Consider the following 9,522-nt stretch of genomic DNA (forward strand, 5'->3'; position numbering starts at 1 on the left):
ATCCCAGGACTCTGGGATCATGACCTGAGCTGAAGGCAGACGCTTAACTGACTGAGCCACCCAGGTGCCCCGCAATATATTTTTATAGAAAAGACAGGGTTGGTACAGAAAACAGAATGGTTAACATCGTCAGAGGAGAACTAGGGAAGGCTTACTGGAAGAGGTGATGTATTAGCTGGATTTCAAAGGAATTTTCCAGCTAATAGAGGTGACAGGGCATTTGAGGCGAGGATAATAGTATGTCTCAAGGCAGTAAGCCATGGACAGCATAAGGTTCTCGGGGCACTAGAAGCAGTGTGGTTCTACTAGGTACAAACTCCAAGGGTTGCAGATACAGGCCAGAGCGAGATCACGAAAGGTCCTTTGGGCCATGCTATGCGATTATATTGTGACGTTTCAATTAACGTGATACACAAGCACTACCGGCCTGATTATAGGAGAGACTTTTCCATCTGCAGCAAACTGGCTTGCACGGCATGACTGTGAGATGCACGCGCATGCCTAGGGAGCTAGACATAGGCATTGAATACGCACGCCTGCATTCCAATCCCCGTTCTAGCACTTACTTACTTCCAACACTTACTGACTAGGTTCCTTGGGGCAACTTCCTTAACCTCACTGATCATCAGTTTCTTCATCTCTAAAACTGGGTTGATAATCATTCCTACCTCATAGAATTTTGTGGGATTAAATGAGATAATATGCACAAAGCTCTTAGCATAATGCCTTAGTACTATCTAATTTTAAAAAATTTTTTTAAGTTTATTTTTTTTAGTACTCTCTATGCCCAACGTGGGACTCNCGAGATCACGAAAGGTCCTTTGGGCCATGCTATGCGATTATATTGTGACGTTTCAATTAACGTGATACACAAGCACTACCGGCCTGATTATAGGAGAGACTTTTCCATCTGCAGCAAACTGGCTTGCACGGCATGACTGTGAGATGCACGCGCATGCCTAGGGAGCTAGACATAGGCATTGAATACGCACGCCTGCATTCCAATCCCCGTTCTAGCACTTACTTACTTCCAACACTTACTGACTAGGTTCCTTGGGGCAACTTCCTTAACCTCACTGATCATCAGTTTCTTCATCTCTAAAACTGGGTTGATAATCATTCCTACCTCATAGAATTTTGTGGGATTAAATGAGATAATATGCACAAAGCTCTTAGCATAATGCCTTAGTACTATCTAATTTTAAAAAATTTTTTTAAGTTTATTTTTTTTAGTACTCTCTATGCCCAACGTGGGACTCGAACTCACGACCCTGAGATCAAGGGTCCCCTGGTCTCCTGACTGAGCCAGCCAGCCTTATTATTCTTTTTTTTATTCTTTTTTAAACCGTCTTTCCAAGTTCTTTGGAGCATGACCTTGGCACAGGCCACCCTGAGACAGATGAAATACTACTGTTGATGGCTAGAACGTGTCACCCCTCCCCACTTCACTAGTAGCACTAAACCGGAACATTACCAAACAGAGGATACTGATGTAATGTGGGCTAACAGGTCATTTTGTGACCAGTGTCTGATTGGTAAATGAAGCAGCTCTCCAGCTATTGAAGGAACAGGGCAGGCCCCGTTGGACTCTCAGGCCTACTGACAGGTAGGATGCTCTGGCCAGCTGGGAACTTACTAGAGCCTGAATACATATGACAATACAAGCATTCATGCACCACTGGTGGCTGTGTATACTGCCATTTCCCCACTTTAAAAAGCAATTTGGGGTCCCCAGCCTGTGCCGCAGCCGCTGCCCTGCAGCGTCCGGGGGCCAGAAGGAGCATGGCTGAGGCCATTGGACCCTGACACAATGTGGAACGGCTGCAGAAACCAGATTATGAGGGCTCTTTCTGCTCCCAGCCCCTCCCTGCAGAATCCTGGAGCGCTGCTCTTGCCCTGATGCCCTTCAATGTGGAACTGGCTCAGGCTGGTTAAGGACTCAGCCTCTGAGAAAACAATTGGACTGATGTGAATGCAGTTTTGGAAAAACATGTGGACGATGTAAACTGTAACATTCCACCACAGTGCCCGGTGGCCAGTGAATTACGGGGAGGCACCCGCAGAGGGAGGCCCCACTCCTGGGCCCCAGACTGACCTCACAGAGTCTCAGGGGAGATGAAAAGCCAGGCCCCCACCACAGGGGATTGAGGGGGGAAAAAGGGGGCTGGGAAGCTCCTATCCAAAGATACACTCTGACTAAAAGATGGCTTATGAAAATCACTGGTAAAGGAGACAAAATTTGGATGACAAAGCACATCATAACACCAGGAAGTGAAAAATTATGCTGAAAATGCACAGAACTCTCCTCTTCATTTAACACTAGAACTATTGGGTAAAAAGGAACTTCATACAGCTCATGTCGCAAGTCACACTGGAAAAGCACAGGGCATTGTCACATGCTTGAGAGCAGCGCCCCATCACGGTTTCAGAAGAAGGGTGTTCCTTCCCTTGGATGTCTGTCTGTTTGACAAATACAATACATGGTGTTTTACAAGAGGATTTTCTATGGAAGAACCAAGCTATAAATGTGAGAGATGCAATATTTATGTCATATCTAGCCCAGCACACTGGCACTGAAAGCATGCTAGGTCCTTCCACAACAGTGTTCTTGTGAAAGCATTTCCTGCTTTTCTTCGAGTTGCTCTGGAGGACTATGTAAAGAAAATTCAACACGTGAATTTTTGTATATTCCACCCATCTTTACAGCAGAAGAATGTTTCCATTACTTCCGTTATCTGTGTATGTTCAGTCATGAAGAAAAAGAACTTAAAATAATTTCATAGCATTGGAAAAAAAAAGCAGTTTAGTTAGAAGAAAACAGAGTAATACATTTGCCACCTTGCCATAGGCCAATAATTTTTTTTTAAAAACAGGACTTCTAGGGGCGACTGGGTGGCTCAGTCATTAAGCGTCTGCCTTTGGCTCAGGGCGTGATCCCGGCGTTCTGGGATCGAGCCCCGCGTCAGGCTCCTCGGTTGTGAGCCTGCTTCTTCCTCTCCCACTCCCCCTGCTTGTGTTCCCTCTCTCGCTGGCTGTCTCTCTGTCAAATAAATAAATAAAATCTTAAAAAAAACAAAACCAGGACTTCTAGGGGCGCCTGGGTGGCTTGGTTGGTTGGGCGTCTGCCTTCAGCTCAGGTCGTGGTCCCCAGATCCTGGGATGAAGGTCTGCATTGGTCTCCTTGCTCAGTGGGGAGCCTGCTTCTCCCTCTCCCTCTGCTGTTCCCTCTGCTTGTGCTTTCTCTCTCTCTCAAATAAATAAATCAAAATAAAATAAAATAAAATAAAACAAAATAATGAGGACTTCTATTCGCCAGAAGATACCATTGAGAACGTAAAAAGGCAATCCATAAAGTGGGGTAAGATCTTTTCATATGTGCATCTAACAAAAAACTCATAGCAAGAACATATAAAGAACCCTTACAAATCAATGAGAGAGACAACCTAATAGAAAAATGAACAAAGTCCTTAATTGACGTTTTGCCAGATATGACAATGGCCAAATAAACCTATAAAAAAGGTGCTCGGCTTTATTAAATGCAAATAAAAACCATAATTCACTGGGGCACCTGGGAATTTTGGATTGATTTAACAATGAATGACTTTTGAGATAGATGATTCTCAAGAATAGAGTAGCAGTTATGATTGTGCCTCAATTAAAATTTTGGCAGTACAACGTACTAGCTCTCACATGTTGGGTCCATTATCTAGCCTTCCATACATCAATTTCCATATATGTGAAATGGGAATAACAGTACTTTTCTCTCAGGGTAGTTATGAGAATTACATTAATTAATGCTTGAAAAAGCATTCAAATGGTGCTCAACACAGAGTATGATATTTGAGTTTCTTAATCAAATAACACCTAAAATTTAGTAAAAGTAGTCTCTGATCATGGATATGCAGAGAAAGTAATAAACTTTAATTTGTACAAAGTTTTATTTCATCCTTTAAAAACTCCTATTTTGTATTTAGATGCTCTTCCTAGAATGACAACTATCTGTGTATATAATTTATGAATTATAGGGGGGCTGGGTGATTATTCTTTGTGCTGGATCACAACAATTTGACAGCCACTGTTCCAGATTACTGATCTGTCTGTGGAACTGGAACAGATATTGCATAGGAATAAGTTAAGTAGAGAGCATCTCTGTTCTTTCAATGTGATTAGTATTCTGCGGCTATTACTGTGTCTTGTCCATTTTTAAGAGTGTGTTCTGGAGAATCTGAACTTCACAGAGCCTCTCTGAGGGGAAACCTGACATACCATGTGGTCGTTGTCAATTACCTCTATTGGATAATAAAAGGGTTCACCACTTGAAAAAAAAAAAAAGGAACCATAATGCAATATCACTACATGCCCACCAGAATGGTTCAAATGAAAAAGTGTTGGCAAGTATGCAGAGCAACTAGAACCCTCATACACTTCTGTTGGGAGTGTAAATTGGTGTGATCACTGAAAGCCTGCTTGGCATACTGCTGGAGCTGAATAAACACATGCCCTTCTCCTTCTAGGTAGGTAGGCAACAGACAAGTGTCCACATGTCCACCAAAAGACGTGTATTACCATGCCCCTAGCAGCACCTGTTGTAAGAGTCCCAAATTGGAAACTACCCAACTGCCCATCAACAGAAGAATGGAAAACTGTGGTACATTCATACAGTGAAATGCTATATAGCTCTATGAATAATCTACAAGCACATGAGCAATATGGGTGAATCTCATAAACCCAACGCTGAGTAAAAGAAGCCAGATCAGAAGACTACGTCGGTAGGATTGCATTCATGTGAAGTGTAAACAGGCAAAACAAATCTGTGTTGTCAGAAGTCAGAAATATCCCTGGGAGGAAGATGGCTAGGGACTAGGAGGGGGCACGCAAGGGGTGCCAGGAATGTTTTATTTCTTGATCTGGGCATTGTTTACTAGGGTCCTATATGTACACTACACTTTGGTAATTAAAAAGTTAAAATAATAATTTCAATATATAAAATCAAGAATCTCAAAAATTTATCTTTTGTCTCAGTAATTTCGCTTCTAGGAATCTATGAAATCAATATTATTTTTATAGCTTGTTAATATAACCTCTTATCTACTAGGAACCATGCTAGGTGCTTTACATAGCTTAACCCACTTGCTTTTGTGAACCACTTTTTCCCTATTTCAACTTTTAATTTATTTTTGCTAACATATAAATCAACTATTTTTGTTTATGTATGTATCTTTTAACAGGCCACTTGACTGAGTTATTTTAATTTCAATAGCTCCTTTGGCTAATTCTAGGGTTTTCTAAGCAAACATTATATCGTCATCAGTTAGTAATAATTCTGTCTCTTCCTTTACAAAACTTGCCTTATTGAACTGATTGGACCCTCCCAAATAAATAAATAAATCTTTTTAAAAAATTCCACATATGAGTGAAATCATATGGTATTTGTCTTTCTCTGACTTATTTATTTCACTTAGCATAATGCTCTCTAGCTCCATCCATGTTGTTGCAAATGGCAAGATTTCATTCTTTTTGATGGCTCAGTAATATTCCATTGTATATATAATCCACATCTTATCTTTTCATCAGTTGATGGACATTTGAGCTCTTTCCATAATTTGGCTATTGCTGATAATGCTGCTATAAACAAGTACGGGTGCCCCTTCGAATCAGTATTTTTGTATCTTTTGGGATATTTTTTCCTATCTGAACTTGGGACACAGGGGAAGCTACAGTAATTTGAATATGTAATCAAAGCATAAGCTTTCTAGTATGTTTAGTTGTCCTTTTACTTTTATTATTTTTAAAGATTTATTTCAGAGAGAGAGAGCAGACGAGGGTGGGTGGAGGGGCAGAGGGAGAGAGAGAATAGAATCTCAAGCAGACTCCCTGCTGAGCACAGGGCCCAATGCAGAGCTCAATTGCAGGACTCTGAGATCATGACCTGAGCCAAAATCAAGAGTCGGACACCTAAATGAGCCACCCACGCACCCCTTTTTTAGAATTTTAAAAATATATCCACGTTTAGATTTTTTTTCTAGTTTCAATATATTATGGTCAAAGAACATGTCCTATAAGAAATCTACTTTTTGCTTCTCATCACAAGAAAAAAAATGTAACTATGTATGCTGATGGATGTTAACTGGACTATTGTGATGATCATTTTTCAATATATATAAATATCAAATCATTAAGTTGTGCACCTAAAACTAATATGATGTTATATGTCAATTATACCTCAAAAAATGAAAAAGAGAATTCCACTTTTTGGAATTTAGTAATATTTGGTTTTTTGCCAGTTTTTCTCAACTTCCTATAGACATTTAAAAACAATGTGTAAGATACAAAGCTTTAAATTTACTTGTGTAGAAAATGATTCCAGGGATGCCTGGGTGGTTCAGTCAGTTAAGTGTCTGTGTTTGGCTCAGCTCATGATCCTAGAGTCCTGGGATCGAGCCCCACATTGGGCTCCTTGCACAGCAGGAAGCCTGCTTCTCCCTCTCCCTCTGCCTGCAGCTCCCCTTGCTTGTGTTCTCTCTCTCTGTCAAATAAATAATAAATAAAAAAAATTTTTAAAAAAGAAAATGATTCTAAATCAATTACATTCAAACTATTAATATTTTTCAAGATGTTCTTATTATTTACTTTTTCTGCACTTGATAATAGTCCCAGATAAATGTTGATGTATCTTACTAAAATTATCATTTTTTCTTTTCCCTTATAATTTTTCCAGTTTTTGCTTTATATTTATGTTTTTTTGTTGTTGTTAGGTGTGTGATGGTTCATGATTTCCATCTTCTTTGTGACTTGAACCTTGTATTATTAAAAATATTCACCTTTGTTCTTTTTCTTTTGCCTTGGGTTCTGTCAGATGTTAACTTGTTCTTTTTGTTCTCTTTTTGCTTGCATTCTCCTGGTATATCTTTGATACGCCATTCTTTTACCGTCATTATTTTGGTATCATTTTATTTTATTTTTCATGTTTTTTGAGTATAGTTAACCCACAATGTTACATTAGTTTCAGGTGTACAACATAGGGAATCAACTTCTCTGTATGTTATGCTAGGCTCACCACAGTGTAGCTCCCATCTGTCACCACACAACACTATTACAATATCACTGATATATTCCCTGTGCTGGACCTTTCATTCCCATGACTTACTTGATAACTGCAAGCCTGTATCTTCCACTCCCTTTCACCCATTTCGCCCATCACCCACCCCTTTCCCTCCAGCAACCTTCAGTTTGTTCTCTGTATTTAGAGATCTGATTCTGCTTTGTGTTTATTCGTTTGTTTTGTATTTTAGATTCCACATATGGGTGAAAACATATGGTATTTGTTTTTCCCTGTATTATTTCATTCAGCATAATACCCTCTAGGTCCATCCATGTTATTGCAAGTGGCAATATCTCATCCTTTCTATGGCTGCATAATATTCTATTCTGTATACATACACATATATGGGATATATATATATATATATGGGATATATATGTACATATATATGTGTGTGTGTGTATATGTACATCCCACATCTTCTTTATTCATATATCTAATGATGGACACTTAGGCTTGGCTATTGTATATAATGTTGCAATAAATATAAGGGTTCATATATATTTTCAAATCAGTGTTCTCATTTTCTTTGGGTAAATACCCAGTAATTGGATTATTGGATCATACGGTATTTCTATTTTTAAATTTTTGAGGAACCTCCACACTGTTTTACACAGTGGCTATACCAATTTATATTCCCACCAATGTTGCATGAGGTTTCCTTTTTCTTCACATCCTTGCCAACAGTTGTTATTTTTTTTCTTTTTGATTTTAGCCATTCTGACAGGTGTAATGTGATATCTTGTTGGATTTTTTTTTGTGATTGAATTATTTTATTTTATTTATTTTTTTATTATGCTCAGTTAGCCACTGTATAGTACATCATTAGTTTTTGATGTAGTGTTCAATGACTCATTAGTTAAGTATAACACCCAGCTCTCATCACAACACGTGCCCTCCTTAATACCCCATCATGCGGTTACCCCTCCCCCCATCCACCTCCCCTCTGAAACCCCCAGTCTGTTTTCTGGAGTCCAGAGTCTCTCATGATTTCTCTCCCTCTATGATTTCCCCCGCTTCAGTTTTTCCTCCTTTCCCCTATGGTCCTCCGTGCTATTGCTTATGTTCCACATATGAGTGAAACCATATGATAATTGTCTTTCTCTGCTTGATTTACTTCATTTAGCATAATCCCCTCCAGTTCCATCCATGCCGTTGCAAATGGTGGGTATTCATCCTTTCTGATGGCTGAGTAATATTCCATTGTATATATGAACCACATCTTTATCCATTCATCTGTTGAGGGACGTCTTGACTCCTTCCACAGTTTGGCTATTGTGGACATTGCTGTTATGAACAATGGGGTGCATGTGCCCCTTCTTTTCACTACATCTCTATTTTTGGACTAAATACCTAGCAGTACAATTGCTGGGTTGTAGGATAGCTCTATTCTTAACATCTTGAGTAACCTCCATACTGTTTTCCAGAGTGTCTGTACCAGCTTGCATTCCTACCAACAGTGTAAGAGGGTTCCCCTTTCTCCACATCCTCGCCATCATTTGTTGTTTCCTGTTTTGTTAATTTTTGTCATTCTAATTGGTGTAAGGTGGTATCTTAGTGGTTTTGATTTGTATTTCCCTGATGGCTAGTGATGTTGAGCATTTTTTTCATGTGTCTGTTAACCATTTGTATGTCTTCTTTGGAGAAGTGTCTGTTCATGTCTTCTGCCCATTTTTTTATTGGGCTATTTGTTTTTTGAGTGTTGAGTTTGAGAAGTTCTTTATATATCTTGGATATCAGCCCTTTATCTGTAATGTCATTTGCAAATATCTTCTCCCATTCCGAGGGCTGCCTCTTAGTTTTATTGACTGTTCCCTTTGCTGTGCAGACGCTTTTTATCTTGATGAAGTCCCAAAAGTTCATTTTTACTTGGATGCAAGGGTGGTTCAACATTAACAGATCAACCAACGTGATAGAGCACGTCAATAAAAGAAAAGACAAGAACCATATGATCCCCTCAATTGATGCAAAAAAAGCATTTGACAAAATACAATGTCTGTTCCTGCTTAAAACTCTCCACAGTGTAGGAATAGAGGGAACATTCCTCAATATCATAAAAACCATCTATGAAAATCCCATAGCAAATATCATTATCAATGAGGAAAAGATGAGAGCTTTTCCCTTAAGGTCAGGAACATGACAGGGATGCCCACTCTCACTACAATTGTTTAACATAGTGCTAGAAGTCCTAGCCTCAGCGATCAGACAACAAAAAGAAGTAAAAGGCATCCAAATGGGCAAAGAAGAAGTCAAACTCTCAGTCTTTGCAGATAACATGAAACTTTATGTGGAAAACCCAAAAGACTCCACCCCCAAATTACTAGATCTCATACAGCAATTCAGCAATGTGGCAGGATACAAAATCAGTGCACAGAAATCAGTTGCTTTTCTATACACTAACAATGTAACTGTAAAAAGAG

At 39.3% G+C, this 9,522-nt stretch overlaps 1 pseudogene; it reads left to right on the top strand.

Annotated features, from left to right (window-relative positions):
• Positions 1–1,809: 1,809 nt before the first annotated feature.
• On the top strand, positions 1,810–2,770 carry LOC100474387 (annotated as a pseudogene).
• The last annotated feature ends 6,752 nt before the right edge of the window (positions 2,771–9,522 follow it).

This window comes from Ailuropoda melanoleuca, chromosome 5, assembly GCF_002007445.2.
Source record: "Ailuropoda melanoleuca isolate Jingjing chromosome 5, ASM200744v2, whole genome shotgun sequence".
In the NCBI taxonomy this organism is placed as follows: domain Eukaryota; kingdom Metazoa; phylum Chordata; class Mammalia; order Carnivora; family Ursidae; genus Ailuropoda; species Ailuropoda melanoleuca.